At 44.6% G+C, this 20,964-nt stretch overlaps 3 protein-coding genes across 8 annotated transcripts in view; 2 read left to right on the forward strand and 1 right to left on the reverse strand.

The window, feature by feature from the left end:
* The window catches only part of LOC128422442 (zinc finger protein 665-like), a 352,200-nt gene that overhangs the window by 150,770 nt on the left and 180,466 nt on the right, over positions 1-20,964 (reverse strand). The window contains exon 1 of one of the 5 annotated variants that reach the window (XR_008332505.1): positions 19,443-19,525. The exons of the other annotated variants lie outside the window; for them this stretch is intronic. The gene's annotated coding sequence lies outside the window, so the exon portion shown is untranslated. Of the gene's footprint in view, positions 1-19,442; positions 19,526-20,964 lie in introns of those variants that run through there. 5 annotated transcript variants of the gene reach the window in all.
* LOC128422457 (zinc finger protein 135-like) overlaps positions 1-20,964 on the forward strand; it is a 135,779-nt gene that overhangs the window by 55,734 nt on the left and 59,081 nt on the right. The window lies entirely within an intron of this gene.
* LOC128422455 (zinc finger protein 431-like) overlaps positions 1-20,964 on the forward strand; it is a 70,362-nt gene that overhangs the window by 43,448 nt on the left and 5,950 nt on the right. The window lies entirely within an intron of this gene.

Consider the following 20,964-nt stretch of genomic DNA (forward strand, 5'->3'; position numbering starts at 1 on the left):
GTGGTGGCAATTGTGGAGCAGGGTTGGTTAGACCTGTAGTAGAGAAACAGCATTATAATCCCCGTTGTTGCAGCTGTAGTCAAGTTTCAAGTTTATTTTTTAAATAAATCAGTTTAATGAATCGATGCACACTTCCTCCTCTGTTATGTTTGGGGTGAAGTGTTGAAGAGTTCTCAGTGGTGGCAACAGGAATAAAGGGGAGTTTGGCGGAAGATCCATCTCCTAGCCGTGCACCTTGAATGAAACGGGAAGGTGGCCCAGGGGTGGGTGGTCAGGGCCAGAGCCCCTCTGAGCAAAGGCTGTGGGGGCTCAACATGGGGAGATAAACGAGAGGACACTCAGAGCATTCGAAGTGCTTCATAAAAACCAACTCTGCTGTCTTTACAGCATCCCTATGAGGTGGACCTGTAGCATTTCCCCATTAATGTGGGAAGTCGAAGAGAGGAGGAGGAGAGCAGAGAGGGGCGTAAATCAGAGACTCTGTCCCTCTGCCCTCTTGCAAGTTGCACACACACAATGTGCTATGATTTGCGCTGCTCATTCACATCTGTTTTAGGCCTCCAGGCATTTACTGAAACGGTCTAGGTGTTGATTTTTAAAGTATATGATGTTGTTGTTGTTTAGTCGTTTAGTCGTGTCCGACCCCTTGTGACCCCCTGGTCCAGAGCACGCCAGGCACTCCTGTCTTCCACTGCCTCCCGCAGTTTGGTCAAACTCATGCTGGTAGCTTCGAGAACACTGTCCAACCATCTCGTCCTCTGTCTCCTCCAGCACCAGAATTCAAAAGCATCAATTCTTTGGAGATCAGCCTTCTTGATGGTCCAGCTCTCACTTCCATACATCACTACTGGGAAAACCGTAGCTTTAACTATACAAGCCTTTGTTGGCAAGGTTAGGTCTCTGCTTTTTAAGATGCTGTCTAGGTTTGTCAAGTATTTGATAGTGGTTGCATTTTATAGTTGACAGGATTTAAGAGGGGGCTGTGAGCTATGTATGCTGCCCTCATACTGGAGCAGAGGGAAGGAAGTTGCCCTGAAAAAGGGGCAGGCCAGCCTCTCCCAGCGGACAGACAGAAGTCCAAAGTTTGGAGCAATGAATAACCTGGTTCAATACACTCCTTCGGATCCCTGGGAGTCCCTTTCACTGAGACACTTTTCTGGAAGGGGCACCTGGAGGCTGCAAAACTTAAAGCGCAGGAAGCTTGTGGGGCACTAATGAAATTCTGCCTCACGGTGGGTGGACACCTGTGCTGAAAATTAGAAGCTGAGCTGAGGGAAGTCTTTGGGGGAGGGGAGGGTGGGTTTGAGGGGGGAAGGCGGTAAATAATGAATATGATATGTTTGGATAAGTTGTTGAAATATATTTTTTTTAGAAAATAAAAGTATATAAAAGAGTTTACTCACATTCTGTTCACAGAAGGATCCCAGAAGGCAGACTTAGGTTACAAAATATATACACCTGGAATCTATCCCATAAGGAAATAGTTCCTTTGTTCTCTCTTGAAGCCAAGAGAGCATCTCAGGCTAAGGAGATGTTGCTTCTTCGAGGAATGGAGTCAGAGAGAGAGAGATGGCTGCCTCCCCTGTGCTATGTTGTTAAATACAAACACCAAGACATTGCACTGAAACTTTCGGTAAATGCGCATGCATGCACTTTCCAAGAGTCTCATTCGAGAGTCAGTGGGGTGCAGTGCTTAAGAGTTTTGGACTAGGAACTGGGAGACCTGGGTTCAAATCCCCACTCAGCCATGAAGCCCACTGGGTGATGGCTTCACAGCCCAACCTACCTCACAGGGTTGATGTCAGGATTAAACGATGAGGGGGAGAACGACTTAAGACCACACTGAGCTTCTTGAAGAAACAGGTGGTATATAAAGGCATCCAATAAATTTCACTAAGAAGAAAGGTAAGATTCTGCTCTTAGGCAAGACGAATCAGGTGCACAAATATAAGATGGGACATACCAGGCTTGCTAGTAGTACATGTGGAAAAGACCTGGGGTCTTAGTGGACCACAAGACTAACATGAGTCAACATCAGCAAAATAGGCTGTTATTCTAGGCTGCGTCCAAAGAAGTCAAGTGTCCAGATCAAGAAAAGTAATAGCCCCACTTTCTTCTGCCTTGTTCAGACCACACCTGGAGTCCTGTGTCCAGTTCTGGGTGCCCCAATTTAAGAAGGATTTTGACAAGCTGGAAGGTGTGCAGAGGGGGGTGAGCAAGACAATTAAGCGTTGGGAAACCAAGCCTTCTGAGGAACAGGAAGGGGTGTCACGTGGAAGCTTGAACAAGCTTGTTTTCACCGGCTCTGGAGGCTGGCACCCAAATCAATGGCTTCAGATTAGAGACGCCCTTGGTAGCTTGTGGACTCTCCTTCCTTGGAGGTTTGTAAGGAGAAGTTTGAAGGCAGTATGTCATAGAAGCTTTAGTTGAGAGTTCTGCAGTGGACTAGACGACCCAGAAGTCTCCTGCAGGTCTAAAATTCTATGATTCTCCCCTGTATGAACTCTTTGATGGGCCATGAGCTTGGTCCTCTTACTGAAGCTCTTTCCACATTCCAAGCACTGATATGGTTTCTCACCACTGTGAATTCTTTGGTGGGAAGTGAGGTTGGTCCTCTTACTGAAGCTCTTCCCACATTCCAAGCACTGATATGGTTTCTCCCCTGTGTGAATTCTTTCATGGCAAGTTAGATTGGCCCTTTGGCTGAAACTCTTTCCACAATCCAAGCATTGATAGGGTTTCTCACCGCTGTGAGTTTGTCGATGGGCCATGAGCTTGGTCCTCTTACCAAAGCCCTTCCCACATTCTAAGCACTGATAAGGTTTCTCACCACTTTGAATTCTTTGATGGGTAGGGAGACTTTGCTTATGACTGAAGCTCTTTCCACATTCCAAGCACTTATAGGGTTTCTCCCCTGTGTGAATTCTTTGGTGGGAAGTGAGATCGGCTCTCTGGCAGAAACTCTTCCCACATTCTGAGCAGTGATAGGGTTTCTCACCACTGTGAATCCTTTGATGGACCGTGAGAGTCGTCCTGTGATTAAAGCTCCACCCACATTCCAAGCACTGATAGGGTTTCTCACCTGTATGAATTATTTGATGGGCTGTGAGATGGGTTCTCTGACTGAAGCTCTTTCCACACTCTCGGCATTCATTTTTTTTTAAAAGATATTTATTAAAGTTTCCAATTTTTATACAAACAAAAAGAAAAAAGCAAAAAAGTTTAAAAACACATAAAATTCACAATACTTAGTTTTCAATGACATATTTCCCTGACCTCCTCGTACCTCCCCTTCTTGTATTCCAATTCAGATTATTTATTCAGCAAATCTTTATCTCAAAGCATTACAGCTAAAAACCCCTTGATTTCTATCCGACATCATTCAACATTCATTAATTTTACAATATTTCTGTAGATAGTCCTTGAATTTCTTCCAATCTTCTTCCGCCGACTCTTCTCCCTGGTCACGGATTCTGCCAGTCATTTCTGCCAATCCCATGCAGTCAATCATCTTCATCTGCCATTCTTCCAGAGTGGGTAAATCTTGCATCTTCCAGTACTTTGCAATAAGTATTCTTGCTGCTGTTGCAGCATACATAAAAAAAGTTATATCCTTTTTTGACACCAACTGGCCAACCATGCCCAAGAGAAAGGCCTCTGGTTTCTTCAAGAAGGTATATTTAAATACCTTTTTCAATTCGTTATAGATCATTTCCCAGAAAGCCTTAATCTTAGGGCACGTCCACCAAAGGTGAAAGAATGTACCTTCATTTTCTTTGCATTTCCAACATTTATTGTCGGGCAAATGGTAAATTTTTGCAAGCTTGATTGGGGTCATGTACCACCTGTATATCATTTTCATAATATTTTCTCTTAAGGCATTACATGCCGTAAATTTCATCCCAGTGGTTGACAACTGTTCCCAGTCAGCAAACATAATGTTATGTCCAACATCTTGTGCCCATTTGATCAGAGCAGATTTGACCGTCTCATCCTGAGTGTTCCATTTCAACAGCAAGTTATACATTTTTGACAAAATCTTAGTTTTGGGTTCTAACAGTTCTGTTTCCAATTTAGATTTTTCCACCTGGAAGCCAACTTTCTTATCCAAATTGTAAGCCTCCATTATCTGATAATAATGAAGCCAGTCTTGCACTTTGTTTTTTAGTTTCTCAAAACTCTGCAGTTTCAGTCTATCTCCTTCTTGTTCCAAAATTTCCCAATACTTCGGCCATTTGGCCTCCATATTGAGCTTTTTCTGAGCTTTCGCTTCCATTGGTGACAACCACCTTGGGGTTTTATTTTCCAATAAATCTTTATATCTAATCCAAACATTAAACAATGCTTTCCTAACAATATGGTTTTTAAATGCTTTATGTGCTTTAACCTTGTCGTACCACAAATATGCATGCCACCCAAAAACGTTGTTAAAACCTTCTAGATCCAAAATGTCTGTGTTCTCAAGAAGCAGCCAGTCTTTCAACCAGCAGAACGCTGCTGATTCATAGTAAAGTTTAAAGTCTGGCAGGGCAAATCCACCCCTTTCCTTTGCATCAGTTAATATCTTAAATTTTATTCTGGGCTTCTTGCCCTGCCAGACAAATTTAGAAATGTCTTTCTGCCACTTCTTGAAACAGTCCATCTTGTCCACAATTTGCAATGTTTGAAACAAAAACAACATTCTAGGCAATACATTCATCTTTATAGCTGCAATTCGACCCAACAAGGAAAGCTTCAAATTTGACCAAATTTCTAAATCTTTTTTCACTTCCATCCAACATTTTTCATAGTTCTCTTTAAACAAATTCCCATTTTTAGCTGTCATGTTAATCCCCAGGTATTTCACTTTCTTAACCACAGTTAAACCTGTTTCATTCTGAAACTTCTCTCTTTCAGTCAATGTTAAGTTTTTCTCCAAAACCTTAGTTTTTGACTTGTTCAATTTGAATCCTGCCACCTGACCAAATTCTTGAATTAGTTCTAAAACTCTTTTAGTACTAGATTCTGGCTCTTGTAACGTCAAAACTAGGTCATCTGCAAATGCTCTCAGTTTATACTGTTTAGCTCCGACCTGTATACCTTTAACCATCCGGTCCCTTCTAATCATGTTCAGCAGGACCTCCAGGACTGATATAAAAAGCAATGGGGAAATTGGGCACCCTTGTCGTGTCCCTTTTTCCACACTCTCGGCATTCAAATGACTTCTCCCCTGTGTGAATTCTCTGGTGTTTACGGAAGGTTGTGCTTGTATTAAAGCTTTCCCTACAATCCAAGCCCTGATAGGGTTTCTCCCTGCTGTGAGTTATTTGATGTGAAATGAGATGTGCACTCTTACTGAAGCTCTTTCCACATTCCAAGCATTTCAGTGGGTCCTCCCCTGTGGAAATTATTTCCTGTGAAGTGAGGCTTTCATTCCAACAGAAAGTTCCCCCCCATTCAGAGAACTGAGAGGGTTTCTTCCCAATAGCATTTCTTCGGTGGGTAGTCGAATGGGAGCTGTGACTGAAGCTCTCTCCACACTCCAAGAATGGCAATGGCTTCTCCACTGTGTGGATTCTGTCATGGGCATCCTCGCTCTCAATTTCCAAATCATCACCACCTGCAATGAAGAAATGGATTAGAGCTGCAGGAAGAAATGGAGTTCCACTGTATTGAATATTGATCACTAACCCTTGTGATAGAGGAAGAATTCCATGCATCAACATTGGTGACCACACACAAGAGGTGGTCAGTGTTAGAAACAGAGATAGGACAGCGAGGACATAAAGAGGACCTTAAACCTAGGTTATGGGCTCAAAAATGGAATGTCCATATGCACTCTCTTATGACAAAAATACAAAGCTGAAAAGGAATGAACAGCAGCTAAAGTAATATGTTCATTTTTCACATGGTCTAGTCCTTCCCCTGCCCACCCCCCTGATTTTTAAAGAAGGTCTCTCCTTCAGTCTTCATTTTTTTTTTATAATAAATTTTTATTAAGATTTTACAGAACAAAAGATTCATCATTTCAAAATGTATCATTTCCATAAATAAGATTCGTATAAAAAGCAAAAACAGTATAGAAACAAAAATATATAGCAGAACATAGAGAAAAATAGTAAAAAGAAAAGAAAAGTGAAAAACCCTTTTTCTTAAATTTCCAAAGTTCCATACCCCTCTGTCTTGACCTCCTCACATCCCCCTTTTTTGTGTTCCTCTTTATTCCAATCTAATTCAGCAAATTCGAAACCTTATTCGAGCCATACTTAATTTTACATTCTTCTAGTTATTATGTCTTTGTTTTTAATCCATATCTCCTCTTATATACTATGACATAATAATGTTCTGTTCATAACCCCCTATCCTTTTTAACATTCTTCTTTTAAATCACCTTTAACCAAGTCACACAAACCCTGTTACCTTCACTTCCCACATCGTATTAACACTCCAAGATTTTACAATATTTCTGTAGATAGTCCTTAAACTTTTTCCAGTCCTGTTCAATCAAATCTTCTCCCTGATCGCGGATTCTGCCAGTCATTTCAGCCATCTCCATGTAGTCGATCACTTGCGTCTGCCATTCCTCCACGGTGGGTAAATCTTGTGTCTTCCAATACTTGGCTAGAAGTATTCTTGCTGCCGTTGTTGCATACATAAAAAATGTTCTATCTTTCTTTGGCACCCATTGGCCAACTATGCCCAAAAGAAAGGCCTCTGGTTTCTTAGGAAAGGTACTTTTGAATACCTTCTTGAGTTCATTATATATCATCTCCCAGTAAGCCTTAACCCTTGGGCATGTCCACCAAAGGTGAAAGAATGTTCCCTCAGCTTCTTTACATTTCCAACACTTATTGTCAGGCAGGTGATAAATTTTTGCAAGCTTGACTGGGGTCATGTACCACCTATAAATCATTTTCATAATATTCTCCTTTAAGGCAATGCATGCCGTAAACTTCATACCGGTGGTCCACAACTGCTCCCAGTCAGCAAACATAATGTTATGACCTAAATCCTGCGCCCATTTAATCATTGCTGATTTAACCGTTTCATCCTGCGTGTTCCATTTCAACAGCAAGTTATACATTTTTGACAAAATCTTAGTTTTAGGTTCTAACAGTTCTGTTTCCAATTTAGATTTCTCCACCTGGAAGCCAATTTTTCTGTCCAAATTATAGGCCTCTCTTATTTGATAATAATGTAGCCAATCTCACACTAGAATCATAGAATCATAGAATCATAGAGTTGGAAGAGACCACAAGGGCCATCGAGTCCAACCCCCTGCCAAGCAGGAAACACCATCAGAGCACTCCTGACATATGGTTGTCAAGCCTCTGCTTAAAGACCTCCAAAGAAGGAGACTCCACCACACTCCTTGGCAGCAAATTCCACTGTCGAACAGCTCTTACTGTCAGGAAGTTCTTCCTAATGTTTAGGTGGAATCTTCTTTCCTGCAGTTTGGATCCATTGCTCCGTGTCCGCTTCTCTGGAGCAGCAGAAAACAACCTTTCTCCCTCCTCTATGTGACATCCTTTTATATATTTGAACATGGCTATCATATCACCCCTTAACCTCCTCTTCTCCAGGCTAAACATGCCCAGCTCCCTTAGCCGTTCCTCATAAGGCATCGTTTCCAGGCCTTTGACCATTTTGGTTGCCCTCCTCTGGACACGTTCCAGTTTGTCAATGTCCTTCTTGAACTGTGGTGCCCAGAACTGGACACAGTACTCCAGGTGAGGTCTGACCAGAGCAGAATACAGTGGCACTATTACTTCCCTTGATCTAGATGCTATACTCCTATTGATGCAGCCCAGAATTGCATTGGCTTTTTTAGCTGCCGCGTCACACTGTTGGCTCATGTCAAGTTTGTGGTCAACCAAGACTCCTAGATCCTTTTCACATGTAGTGCTCTCAAGCCAGGTGTCACCCATCTTGTATTTGTGCCTCTCATTTTTTTTGCCCAAGTGCAATACTTTACATTTCTCCCTGTTAAAATTCATCTTGTTTGTTTTGGCCCAGTTCTCTAATCTGTCAAGGTCGTTTTGAAGTGTGTTCCTGTCCTCTGGGGTGTTAGCCACCCCTCCCAGTTTGGTGTCATCTGCAAATTTGATCAGGATGCCCTTGAGTCCATCATCCAAGTCGTTGATAAAGATGTTGAATAAGACCGGGCCCAAGACAGAACCCTGTGGCACCCCACTAGTCACTCTTCTCCAGGATGAAGAGGAACCATTGATGAGCACCCTTTGGGTTCGGTCAGTCAGCCAGTTACAAATCCACTGAGTGGTAGCATAGTCAAGACCGCATTTTACCAGCTTCTTTACAAGAATATCATGGGGCACCTTGTCAAATGCCTTGCTGAAATCAAGGTAGGCTACATCCACTGCGTTCCCTTCATCTACCAGGCTTGTAATTCTGTCAAAAAACGAGATCAGGTTAGTCTGACATGACTTATTTTTCAGAAATCCATGCTGACTATTGGTGATCACAGCATTCCTTTCCAGGTGCTCACAGACTGTTTGCTTAATGATCTGCTCCAGAATCTTCCCTGGTATTGATGTCAGACTGACTGGGCGGTAATTATTTGGGTCCTCTCTTTTCCCCTTTTTGAAAATAGGGACAACATTTGCCCTCCTCCAGTCTGCCGGGACTTCGCCTGTTCTCCAGGAATTCTCAAAGATGACTGCCAGTGGTTCTGAAATCACATCTGCCAGTTCTTTTAATACTCTTGGATGCAGTTCATCTGGCCCTGGAGACTTGAATACATCTAGACTAGCCAAGTATTCTTGTACTATCTCCTTAGTTATTCTGGGCTGTGTTTCCTCTGCTGAATCATTTGCTCCAAATTCTTCAGGTCGGGCATTGTTTTCTTTATCGGAGAAGACTGAGGCAAAGAAGGCATTGAGGAGTTCAGCCCTTTCTGTGTCCCCTGTTTGCATTTCACCATCTTCTCCTCTGAGTGACCCCACTGTTTCTTTGTTCTTCCTTTTGCTACGAACATACCCATAAAAGCCTTTTTTGTTGCTTTTAACCTCTCTAGCAAGCCTGAGTTCATTCTGACACTTTGTCTTTTAATTTTTCAAAACTCTGCAGTTTCAATCTGTCACCTTCTTGTTCCAGAATTTCCCAATATTTTGGCCATTTGGCCTCCATATTGAGCTTTTTCTGAGCCTTAGCTTCCATATTGAGCTTTTTCTGAGCCTTAGCTTCCATAGGTGACAACCACCTTGGGGTTTTACTTTCTAGCAAGTCTTTATATCTTATCCAGACATTAAACAGAGATTTCCTGACAATATGGTTTTTAAATGCCTTATGAGCTTTAACCTTGTCGTACCACAGATATGCATGCCACCCAAAAACATTGTTGAAACCTTCCAAATCCAAAATGTCCGTGTTCTCAAGAAGCAGCCAGTCTTTCAACCAGCAGAATGCTGCTGATTCATAATACAATTTAAGGTCTGGCAGGGGAAATCCACCTCTTTCTTTTACGTCAGTTAAAATTTTAAACTTTATTCTAGGTTTCTTGCCCTGCCAGACAAATCTAGAAATGTCTCTCTGCCACTTCTTGAAACAGTCCATCTTGTCCAGAATTTGCAAGGACTGAAACAAAAATAACATTTTTGGCAATACATTCATTTTTATAGCTGCAATTCGACCCAACAAGGAAAGCTTCAAATTAGACCAAATTTCTAAGTCTTTTTTAACTTCTGACCAACATTTCTCATAGTTCTCTTTAAATAAGTTCAAATTCTTCGCAGTCATATTAATCCCTAGGTATTTCACTTTCTTGACCACCATTAAACCTGTTTCATTCTGAAACCTATCCTTTTCCATTGGAGTTAAGTTCTTCTCTAATACTTTAGTTTTTACCCTGTTTAATCTAAATCCCGCCACATGACCAAATTCTTTAATCAATTCCAAAGCTCTTTTCATACTAGATTCCGGCTCCTGTAAGGTTAGAACCAGATCATCTGCAAAAGCTTTCAATTTATATTGTTTGGCTCCGACCTGAATTCCTTTAACAAACCGGTCCCTTCTGATCATATTTAACAGCACCTCCAGGACCGAGATAAATAATAATGGAGAGATAGGGCAGCCCTGACGTGTTCCTTTTTCTATCATAAAATCTTCAGTCACCACATTGTTTACAATCAATTTTGCTTTTTGTTCTGAATATATTGCTCCTATACCATTTTCGAACCCCTGTCCCACTCCCATCCCTTTCAAATTTTTCTTCATAAAACTCCAAGAAATGTTATCAAAGGCTTTCTCCGCATCAATAAAAACTAAAACAGCTTTCGTGTTTATATTCCTTTGCAGCAACTCCAAAATGTCAATTATATTCCTTGTATTATCAGATAATTGTCTGCCTGGGAGAAAGCCTGCCTGGTCCTTGTGTATTACTTCCACTAATACTTTTTTAAGTCTATTAGCTAGAATGTCTGCAAAGATTTTATAATCCACATTCAGAAGGGAGATGGGACGGTAGTTCTTTAGTTGTGTCTTTTCAGCTTCTGTCTTAGGTATCAATGTGATGTATGCTTCTTTCCACGATTCAGGCGCCCTTTTCCCTTCCAAAATCTCGTTGCACACCTCCTTTAATGGTTGAATTAAAAAGTCTTTCAAAGTTCTATAATATTTGGAGGTTAGTCCGTCCGGTCCTGGAGATTTGCCCAGTTGCATGTTCTGAATGGCACCTTCGATTTCTTGTTCTGTAATTTGCTGATTCAATACTAATTTATTTTCTGGAGATATTTTTTGTAATCCATTAGTTCTTAAAAATTGATCTATCTCAGTTTCTTTCTGCGGCCCTTGCATATAAAGTTGTTTGAAATATCTCTGAAAACACCTTCTAATCTCCTCCGGGTTCTGTATATTTTTTCCATCGATCTCAAGGTTTGTAATCGTATTTAACTTCTGTCTTTTTTTCAATTGCCACGCCAATAATTTCCCACATTTATTGGCTGACTCAAAAGTCTTTTGTCTCATTTGTTTAATCTTCCATTCTACTTCCTCGTTAATCAATTTCATATATTGCACCTGGTATAACTTAATCTCTCTTAAAATCTCTTTTGAGTTTGGTTTAGCTCTTAGCTTCTTCTCCCCTTGTTTTATTTTCTCCAAAATTTTCCCTTTTTTCTCATTTTGAGATCTCTTTTTTATTGCATTCTGTTGAATCAGGAACCCTCTCATGACCGCTTTGCTTGCGTCCCAAATTGTTCTTTTTTCAACCGTGGTTCTCATATTTATTTCAAAATAGTCTTTCAAAGTCTTTTGGGCCTTCCTTACAATGTCTTGGTTTCTTAATAAGGTGTCATTCATCCTCCATCTGAAGGAACCGATGAGTGTTAGTTTCATTTCCATCTTTACCGCATTATGGTCGGAGCAGGTTTTTGGGCAGATTTCCACCTTTTTTATCTTAGGTGCCAGGCCTCTAGTTGTCCAAATTTGGTCGATCCTTGTCCATGTCATTTTGGCTTCAGAAAAGAACGTTCCCTCTCTACCTAGGGGGTTTTTGGTCCTCCAAATATCAATCAAGTCCATATTGTCAGTCAATTCAAAAAAAGTTTTTGGTAGTCTGCCCTCTTTCGTTATGGTCTGTCTTTGTGCTTTATCTATATTCGTAGACACCACTCCATTCATGTCTCCCATCATGATAATATTGTTATAGTCCATAAAGTCCATCAATGTCTCATGCAGTTTCTTGTAGAACTCTGATTTCCCCTCATTTGGTGCATAGATTCCTAAAATCAAAAATTTCTCTCCTTGTACTTGGATTTCAATTGCCAAAATTCTTCCTTGTTCATCTTTAAAAAGAAACTTTGGTGATAGGCTTTCTTTTGCATAGATTGCCACTCCTCTCTTTTTAACCTTGTCTGATGAGATAAATTCTTGGCCTAGTTTTTTATTGATTAGCACTTTTCTGTGCAGCCTAATCACATGTGTTTCCTGCAAGCATATTATGTCCAATTGTTCCTTTTTTAATAAATGAAAAACTTTCCTCCTCTTTTCCGGGGAATTCAAACCATGAATATTCCAGCTTAGCAATTGCAGAGACATGTTGAAATGATGTTATTTTCCTCCTGTTGCTCCCAAAAGTGGCGTGTCTTTCTCCGGATCTTTCAATTCCCCAGGTGCAGGTATTAGGCTTGATGATCCAGGTCCTGGATCGCTTGGCTCTTCGATCCCTTTCTGAAGGTCTTCTCCGTAATCGTTCAAAAATTTGTCTTTATCTTCCACCGATTTAATTTTAACTTTTTTCCCTCTGAAAGTAAAGGATATCCCCTGGGGGAATTCCCATCTGAAGATAATCCTGTTGCTCCTCAAAAGTTGCACCAAATCACCGTAATTCACTCTGAGCTCCAACAAATGCTTAGGAATATCCTTGTAAATTTCCAGCCTTGATTCTTGGATCTCTAGAGGCGTCTTAAAGTGCGCACTCAGAATTTTGTCTCTTTCTTCCCTTGTTCTGAGGGAGATCAGACAGTCTCTCGACTTAATCTTCCTCCCTCCCTTTCCCAGTCTGAATGCACTTACAATTTTAAAGTCCTTTTCTTCTTCCAAGGGCCAAAATTGTGTAAATTATTTTGTAAGGTACTCAATTAAATTTTCCTTATCAATTTCCGGTACAGATCTGATTCTCAGATTATTTTCCTTATTTTTCAGTTCGATCATAGACAGCAGTGCCTGATGTTCCCCTATCTGTTTGCGCATAGGTTTGATTTCTCCCTGAACTTCTTCAACTTTCTGCTTTGCCTCCTCAGCTATTTTACGATTTGCAGTAGTATCTTCCACAAGCTTTCCAATGGTTTGTGCGTTTAAATTTACCTGTTGGGTCAGGTTGTTAATGCTTGCAGTATTTTGGTCTATCTTAGCTGACTGGTCGGTGACTTGTTTACTTAAACCTTCCAATTTTTCCAGAATTTTGTTTAGCACTGAAGTAAAGTCCCCTCCTGAGGCCATTCCTTCCGGCCTAGGTTGTTTATATCTTCCACTCATGCCACAGGAATTGTGGGGACAGATGATCTGCGTAGCTGAGAAGTTAAAGTAGTTTGCACTGTTTTTGCTTTAGCTGATCTTGTCCTTCCACTCATGCCCCTTCTTATCTATGCGTCAAGGTCAGTCTCACAGTCTGTCTTTCTCATGGAAACCCCCAAATCGACAGATGGAAAATTCCCCCAGTAGGTTGCCAAACTGAGTTGTTCCACTAGAGGGATACTGTATTCAGGAGAGTTCAAAAATGTCGCAGTTCATAAAAGTTAAAAAGTTCCCTCTAGGGGTTAAACAGTATCCAATTTGCAAAAGACCTTCAGACTCCCCTTAAATCCCTTAAATTTCCACAGAGTTACTCTTTAACAAAATTAAATTGTCCCAGCAAGGTGCGAGATACTAAGTAACAGTTCCAAAGCAGCCTTCAGATTCCAACCCCTGGCAGCTCAGTAACCAGGGATTCAATGTTTTCCAATCCCAAAGTTCAAAGAATAGGCAGGAAAAAGCTGGTTTTTCACCCCTCCACCCCTCAATAAATTGAGGGGGGGTCTTTAAGCTTGATGTGAGAATTTGCAGCTTATCTAACTCCAAAGTCCGGGGCTTGGATTTTTTAAAAGTCTTTGCTTTGTTCTTGAAACAAAACCCGGGAGACGGACTTCCTGGTTGCGTCTCCCGCTTGTGTGCCAAATTCTTAAATTTATCTTCATGAACCAAATTAAGTCCCCTACTTACGGGTTGAAGTTTGTAGCCAGATAGTTCCCAGGAAAAGGGTCAGCGCTCACCGGCAGCAGCTTAGCGGCTTCACTCCGCAAAAAGAGCGATCGACTCACAGCACCGCGCCACCCCCGACACGATCCGGAGCTCCTTACGGGGTCCCTTCACGTAACGGAGGAGCGCTACAGGCGCCCGCCGAGTCCCACGACCACAGGCTATCCCCACCTGTGGGTTTCTGACGGGGGTCTCCGCTTTGCCGTAGCGGACGACCCGTTTCTGCGGAGCTTCCCCTTCACAAGTGAAAGGGAACCGCCATTACCGTTCGCGCCGCCCCCGGAAGTCTCTCCTTCAGTCTTCAAAGAGTAGCTGGAAGTGGGGAGGCAGGAAAAGGTCCTCCTTTCCTTCCACTCTGCAGTTTTAATCCGAAATCTTAGGTTCTGTGAGCAGAGCTCGGAAACTGCTCGTGTCTATGACATTCCCTGTTGCAAAATGTGCCTAGAACCATGCGAGTTTCAGACAGTGGAGGTGGTGGATGATTGTGTCTACCTAAGAAACCAACAACCTCTTCGTTGATGCTGACCTGGACAAGTGTACTGGTGAGGCAGTTACGGCAATGGCTCACCTCTCCAAAAGAGTATGGGCGAATGGGATGCTAACCGTTCAATACCAAGATGAAGGTCTACTAGGACTGCGTGTTGAGCAAGCTGCTTTGTGAAGTGAATTGTGAACAATTACAACCATCAGAAAAACCCCTCAATGCCTTCCACAAGCTCTGTGTCAGGAAGATTTTGGGCAATACAAGGCAGGACAGTGTCAAACAAAGATGTGCTTTCTTAACCTCAAATTCCCAGCATTATTCCCATTCCATTCTCAGCAAGGTCTATGCTGGCTTGATCATGTCCAAGGTCAAAACAGTCGATAGACCTCCATTTAAGGTGAGTTTAAGGGGTATTATAATCCCAGGTGCTGCAAGTGGCCCTGTAGAGCTCCCTCAAAACCAGGGAGGCTTATCACAGAGAGAGATGCATGGAATTTCCGAAGAGATATTATGATGCACAAGGGAGCCTTACTGAGAGAGGCCATGATCCCACAACTCTCCTTCATGACTTCCTTATGCAGAGCTCTCTGGTCAGGATCCAGCAACGCCCATTCCTCATCTGTGAAATGAACAGCGACATCTTCAAAGCACACTGGACCCTAAAAGAGAAAGGGAAAGATCCTCTTTAGACAGCACTAAGGTTGTCTGCTACACATTGCTCTGTTTCTTTCTGCTCATTAAATGGTGTTTTGTTTCAATGGGATTGTCCTGCTGCAGATTTTAATTTGGGTGCTCTTTTTAATGTCTTAGTGGAATTCTTTTCTTGTGTGATTTAGTGATGGTCATTAATCTTAGTGTAAATGGGTGGAACTCTACATTGTGTTCTTAAAATCCTTCTGTCTGTGCCAGATGGAAGGATCCCCTCTCTGCTCCCCATGTCCTGTTCTTGGGGGGTGGGGGAGACCCTTCTGATGTCCTAAAGACAACTTCAAGAAGTGCACTGGGGGAATGGAGGGAGGAGAAGGTGGGGAAACTCCATTGTGCAACTGATGCGACAAGATAGGTGATTCCTGGGAACTATTTTTGAGGCTTGATGAACTGCTTAGAAGCCTATTTTAGCATTCACTGATAACTCTAGAAATAAAATGACAATGACTTATGAATGATCTTATTGACCTTCAGAAGGCGGGTTAAGGCAAGGTGGCTGTTCCTTATTCTCAGCCCATTAAGCTTCTCGAATGGCATTCCCAGCCTCTTGGCTTCTGTCTAGGCTGCCCTTGACAAAGACACCTTAAGAGAAGCTTGGACAGAAGCCAAGAGGAGGAGAGAGATTCTTTGGGGGCCAGAAGCACCCTGGCTGCCCCACCCCTCAGCCCCCTTCCCCACAGGGCTCCCTCCCTCTACCTGAGCTGCTTCCACAGCCGTTGCTTCTCCTTCACCACCAGGAATTGATGGAAGAAGAGGTCTTACTGGCATCATCTGGTCACCTGCAAGAGACAAAGGTAAGTGGGAAGCCAGGAGTGCAGCTGCTCTCCAAAAAGTCTCACCTTCTGAGTGCATCTGGACATTTGGACCCATTTCATAATTTAGTTGGGTTAAAAAATGCATCTCCCTCCTTGGTGCTCTTGGTGTCTTCCTCCCGGAACCGACTCCTTCCTTACCCAGCAGCCTCTCTCTGGTGTTCAACAGAGTCCTTTTGGTCTCAGAGGAATCTGGGCCCATTTCTGCAAACAGATCCTGTCTCTGGAATAGCAACAAAGATCCAAAACAGAGAATATGAAGAAGAGTTAGAAAAGGAAGACAGAGGCAAAAACTGAAGGGCAATCTGATAATATTCAATGGCTGTTTCCAAAAAAGGATGGTATATTAATAGTGAATTTTCAGATATTGTCACTCATGTTCGGAGCCCCTTTGGAGTATCTAGAGGAAAGTCTCTCTCACCTGCTGCTCTGCCTGCTTTCTCTCCTCTGCCTGACTCAGGAGGAAACCTTCGGCCAGCGCCACTGCTTGGGAACTGGTCTCTGCTCCGCATTCCCTCACCCAGTTCTCCATCTCCAGTGGAAGGACAGCCAGGAACTGCTCCAAGATCACCAGGTCCAGCATCTCAGCTTTTGTACAGCGTTCTGGCTTCAGCCATTGATGGTAAAGGTTGTAGAGTCGGCTGCAAACCTCTCGAGGTCCTTTGGCCTCCTGGAAGAGGTCCTCTCAAGGTCCTTTGGCCTCCTGCCTGAACTGCTGGCTCTGAGCCTCTGAGCGGAGAGTGTCCTCCTCACCCAGGATCTTCTGCACAGTTTTTCCCCAGAATCCCCCTCTGCTCCCAGTTCTGATAGCATGGTCTCTTCCTGCTTCAGGGCCAGCTGAGTTTTTCTCATCCATCTGTGCTCTCAGAAAGCCTCCAAGAGAGATGAAGGAACCCCTTGATCTTCTGCCAAGTTCTGTCTGTCCGAATTAGAGGTGCTAGGAAATTCTACAAAGCAAAAACAGTGGTACCTCAGGTTACAGATGCTTCAGGTTACAGACTCCACTAACCCAGAAATACTACCTCAGGTTAAGAACTTTGCTTCAGGATGAGAACAGAAATTGTACTGCAGTGGCAGTGGGAGGCCCCATTAGCTAAAGTGGTAGCTCAGGTTAAGAACAGTTTCAGGTCAAGAACGGACCTCCAGAACAAATTAAGTTCTTAACCCAAGTACCACTGTACATTGTTCTGTTACAAAACTGACATATTGCCTGGAGGAGAAAAATGTTCCGTGAGGAAGTATGTATGAGTCTTGAAAGAGCCAGCTCTGGACTGCACCACAAGTCAGACTCTGAGGTTTCTATAAAAAGGAGGAGGAGGAGGAGGAGGAGGAGGAGGAGGAGGAGGAGGAGGAGGAGAAGGAGAAGGAGAAGGAGAAGGAGAAGGAGAAGGAGAAGGAGAAGGAGAATTAAGTCTCCAGCCCTCCTAGAGGGAAAGTGACCATGCAAAATGTGAAGGGAACTGTTGGTCTTTCTGAGAGATGAATCAGCCTGGTTGCTCCTGCCTTTCAGAGTTTTCAGTCAAGGAATGAAGTCAGAACTGTGATTGACAAGTGACTCATTTGTACTGAGTGTTATCTGAGCATTGGGTTATAGTGGGGGTCCTAACCCAGGGTTCCTCAAGAGTTGCTCTCCTGCCCAACCCAACTTCAGAGCCCATTTATTCCCTTATCTGGCTAACTCCTGAGGGCCAAATGACATGTGGGTGGGGTCAAAGGACAGCACTCAAAAACAAATGAAGTGGGACTCGCCTTTCTATGCGTGTAATGTGTTTTCAACTGTTCTTATTGCAGTTTTTTATATTTAGTAATCAGCTCTTGGAAATTCGGCTGATGGGCAGGGAACTAACAGTAATGATGATGATGTTACATTGCTTAACATGCCCCCTCCCCAGTCATGAATACCGTATTTTTCTCTCTATAACACGCACCCGACCATAACACGCACATAGTTTTTAGAGGAGGAAAACAAGAAAAAAAATATTCTAAACAAAACAGTGGATGTATGATTTTTGTGTTCATGCTGTGGCCACAGACATGTGATCTGACAGTGAGTTTGGAGTAGCCCAATGCAAAAATCCTGAGGATCCATGTGGATCCGTACTTTGTAACCACGTTTTAAGTGGGGAGGGAAGGAAAAGCACTCAAGGGACAAGGAGCACGCTTGGGGTGGGTGGAGAAAGATGCTGCTAATAATGAAGAGGGATATAAGGGGAGAAGGCTCCTCTCCTCTCCCACTTTGCTCCTTTAAAGCAAGCAGGCTCTGCTTTTCTTCCTCCTCCCCGCTCATCCCCGGCTTAGGGAGCTGAAAAACTTTGCTGCTATATAGCGAGCTGAGTGGGGAGGAGAGAGGGACCGAGAGCCTGCTTGCTTTAAAGGAACCAACTGGACAGGAGCCGCTTTCACTCGTGTAAACGGCTCCTCTCCTCTCCCGCTTTGCTCCTTTAAAGAAGCAGGCTCTCTGTCCCTCTCTCCTCCCCACTCAGCGGCTCTTCTCACACTTTGCTGTTTCAAAGCAAGCCACAGAGGAGGGAAGGAAGGGGAACCATGGATCCTCTGCTCACGACTGCAGCAGATCCCCCCTGCCACCCATAGGCATTCCCTCCATAACACGCACAGACATTTCCCCTTACTTTCTAGGAGGAAAAAAGTGAGTGTTATGGTGCAAAAAATACGGTACTTGAGGGCACTCCTGGGTCCATCATGGTCGCTTGAGGCCCATGTCCAGCTCAGGCTACTTCCCCACCCCACAGACCTTTTGGGACAGAAAAGACATGGCCCTGGTCCTCCCTGCTCTGCACCAGATGGGATGGTTGCAACGCTCCCAGTGTGGAACTGCCCTCGAAGGCGACTCGGGAACTGGCCCAAAATGAGGCAGCCAGATGACTGGCTGGGCTGCCTCTCTTTATGAATGGCATTTCTCTCCCACCTCCTTGTCCAAGGAGATCAAGGTGGCATCCATGGGTCTACCCCTCCCCACTGAGTCCCCCCACAACTAACACATTGGATTCCTGTTTTAAAACAGTTGCACTGGTTGTTTCCTTTCCAGCAGGACCTCTCCTGCTCTAAATGCCTTGGCTTGTGAGACCTCCAGTGGTGCTTTCATAGAACTATAGAAGTGGATGACACCCCAAGGATCATCTAGCTCAACCCCAAGCAATCTCAGAGAACACACTTGCATCTGGACACACACTAACCACTGGAGGAGAAAATGAGCACTGCAGGATCAGGCCATAGGGCTGCCCCATAGAGCAGAGGAACCCCCCCCATCGCCCTCTCCTCCTCCTCCACGGATTGGTCTCCTCCTCTTTTAACGCCACCTTGATTGGTGGCCTCCCTGGCTCTTGGGAGGCAGTTCCAGAGGTTTTACTCTGCCCTGCAAGAGGAAGCGCTTTCTCTTCTCTGCCCTCCGTCTTCCTTCCTTGCACAGGTGAAATTTTAGGGACCAGGGTATATTTCATGTCCGAATGTTTCCATCTGCGGACAACCTCTGTTATACAAGGGGACTGATCCATACATCTGAATGGGGTTTCTCTGCATGCATTTCAGCGCTCCTGGATCCAAGGGGTCAGCAGTGCATCCATGCAAAGGAAGAGCAGAGCTGCCGCCCTCCTGCGACCCTCCCCGCCCTGACTTGCCCCCCTCTCGCCATGCAGCGCTGGGACCCCCGCTCTCCCCATGGGCCCTATCCTGGGAGAGAGGAGACTCACCGGATCCCAGCAGGCGCCCCCAGGCAGCCTCTGCAGAGCCGAACCAACGGGACCCCCACACGCCCGACTTCTTGCAGGAAAGGGAGGGAGAGGCTTTCGCTCTGGAGGACCTGCCCCCCCCCCCGTCTTACTTTCCTGTCTAGGAATCCAGCTCGTTTCCATTTAACCCTTGGCAAGCCGAGCGCACCCAACTCACGCCTTTCCCTCTTTCGAGAGCCGGAGCATCGCGCACCAATGGCATCCCGAGAAGACAAAGGAGGAGAGGTTTATGGATTACTTCCGGCAAGGGATACATTCAGTTTTGGACAGCAGCTGAACGGCCCCCTAACAGCTGCCCCCTGAAGACGGGTCCTAAGAAATCTTCACTGGCTCCCGGTCCGTTTCCGAGCACCAAAGTGCTGGCGCTGACCTTGAAAGCCCCAAATGGTCTCAGCCCGAGGAAAACATTTCCGCAAAAAGATCAAAACATGTAGCCGCAGGTGATACAATAGGAGCCTTTCTGCAAATGGCCTTTGCAACACAACTCACAGGATGGTAACAAAGTAGACACATTTGCCTCTTTACAACGTAGCCCCGTTTCCTCAACGAACCCACCCGTTTCTTGATGAAATAGAACTTCTGCCAGGAAAACCTGAGCTGAAATAGTAAGGAGAGCAAAACAGCAGCCCTGTCTGACCCCAGTCACGTGGCAGGAGAATCTTCCTGAGCCCCCCCCCCTCCGTGAGATGGGGATGCTGAAATAGGCAACCGATGGACAGACTTGTCATGTTGCCAAAACAGGAACTCGGAGTCTGATCTGATTTCCGTGTACAACTCTTTTTGTGACGCAAGCGGGGATGTTTTTGGGGTGCTCTCTCTGTGACGGGGGGGGGGGCTACTATCTGAGGGTGTCCAAATTGCAACGCGCTTTATTTCTGGGCTGCGTCACTCCTTGCATGGGGGGGGGGCTCTGCCTGCAAACAGACCAACAGCTGCCTTGCTTTCTTCCTGGCCTCCTTGTGCCACCTCTGACGGATACACAAGGGAGGAATTTTACCTGGGTGTCTGGTGTGTCTCTCTCTGTGTGTGCAAAAGCCCAAGCCCCATTTTTCCCGTAATACAGGAGTCACAGAGCCCCACCCGCTGCTCAATGTGCAACAATACCGTCCTAAAACATGGGGTGGATCTAAGCTCATGGCCTGGGGTGGGGGAAGGAAGGATTTTGCAATGTAAAGATTGTAGGGGGGACCCCGCTTTGCAGCTGGATGGCCCGGATCAGCCCCTCCCACGCTCTCCTAGTAAGGGGGGAGGGGGGAAACAATTCTTCCCCTCCCTTCCCGGCACAACCTGCTTTCACGCCGCCCCCACAACCCTCAACCCCCCCCCCCAGTATGTCACACCTCTTCCTCCTCCTCCAATCCGGCTTCTGTTTCCGGAATGAGCGGAGAGAGCCCCCCTCCCAACCTGCCTGCTTCTCCCGGAAGCGGAGCTTCCACTCCGGATTGCTGCTCTGCCCCCCCCCGCCGTAGCTCAGCGGGGGGCT

This window comes from Podarcis raffonei, chromosome 10 (assembly GCF_027172205.1).
Source record: "Podarcis raffonei isolate rPodRaf1 chromosome 10, rPodRaf1.pri, whole genome shotgun sequence".
Taxonomy (NCBI): Eukaryota; Metazoa; Chordata; class Lepidosauria; order Squamata; family Lacertidae; genus Podarcis; species Podarcis raffonei.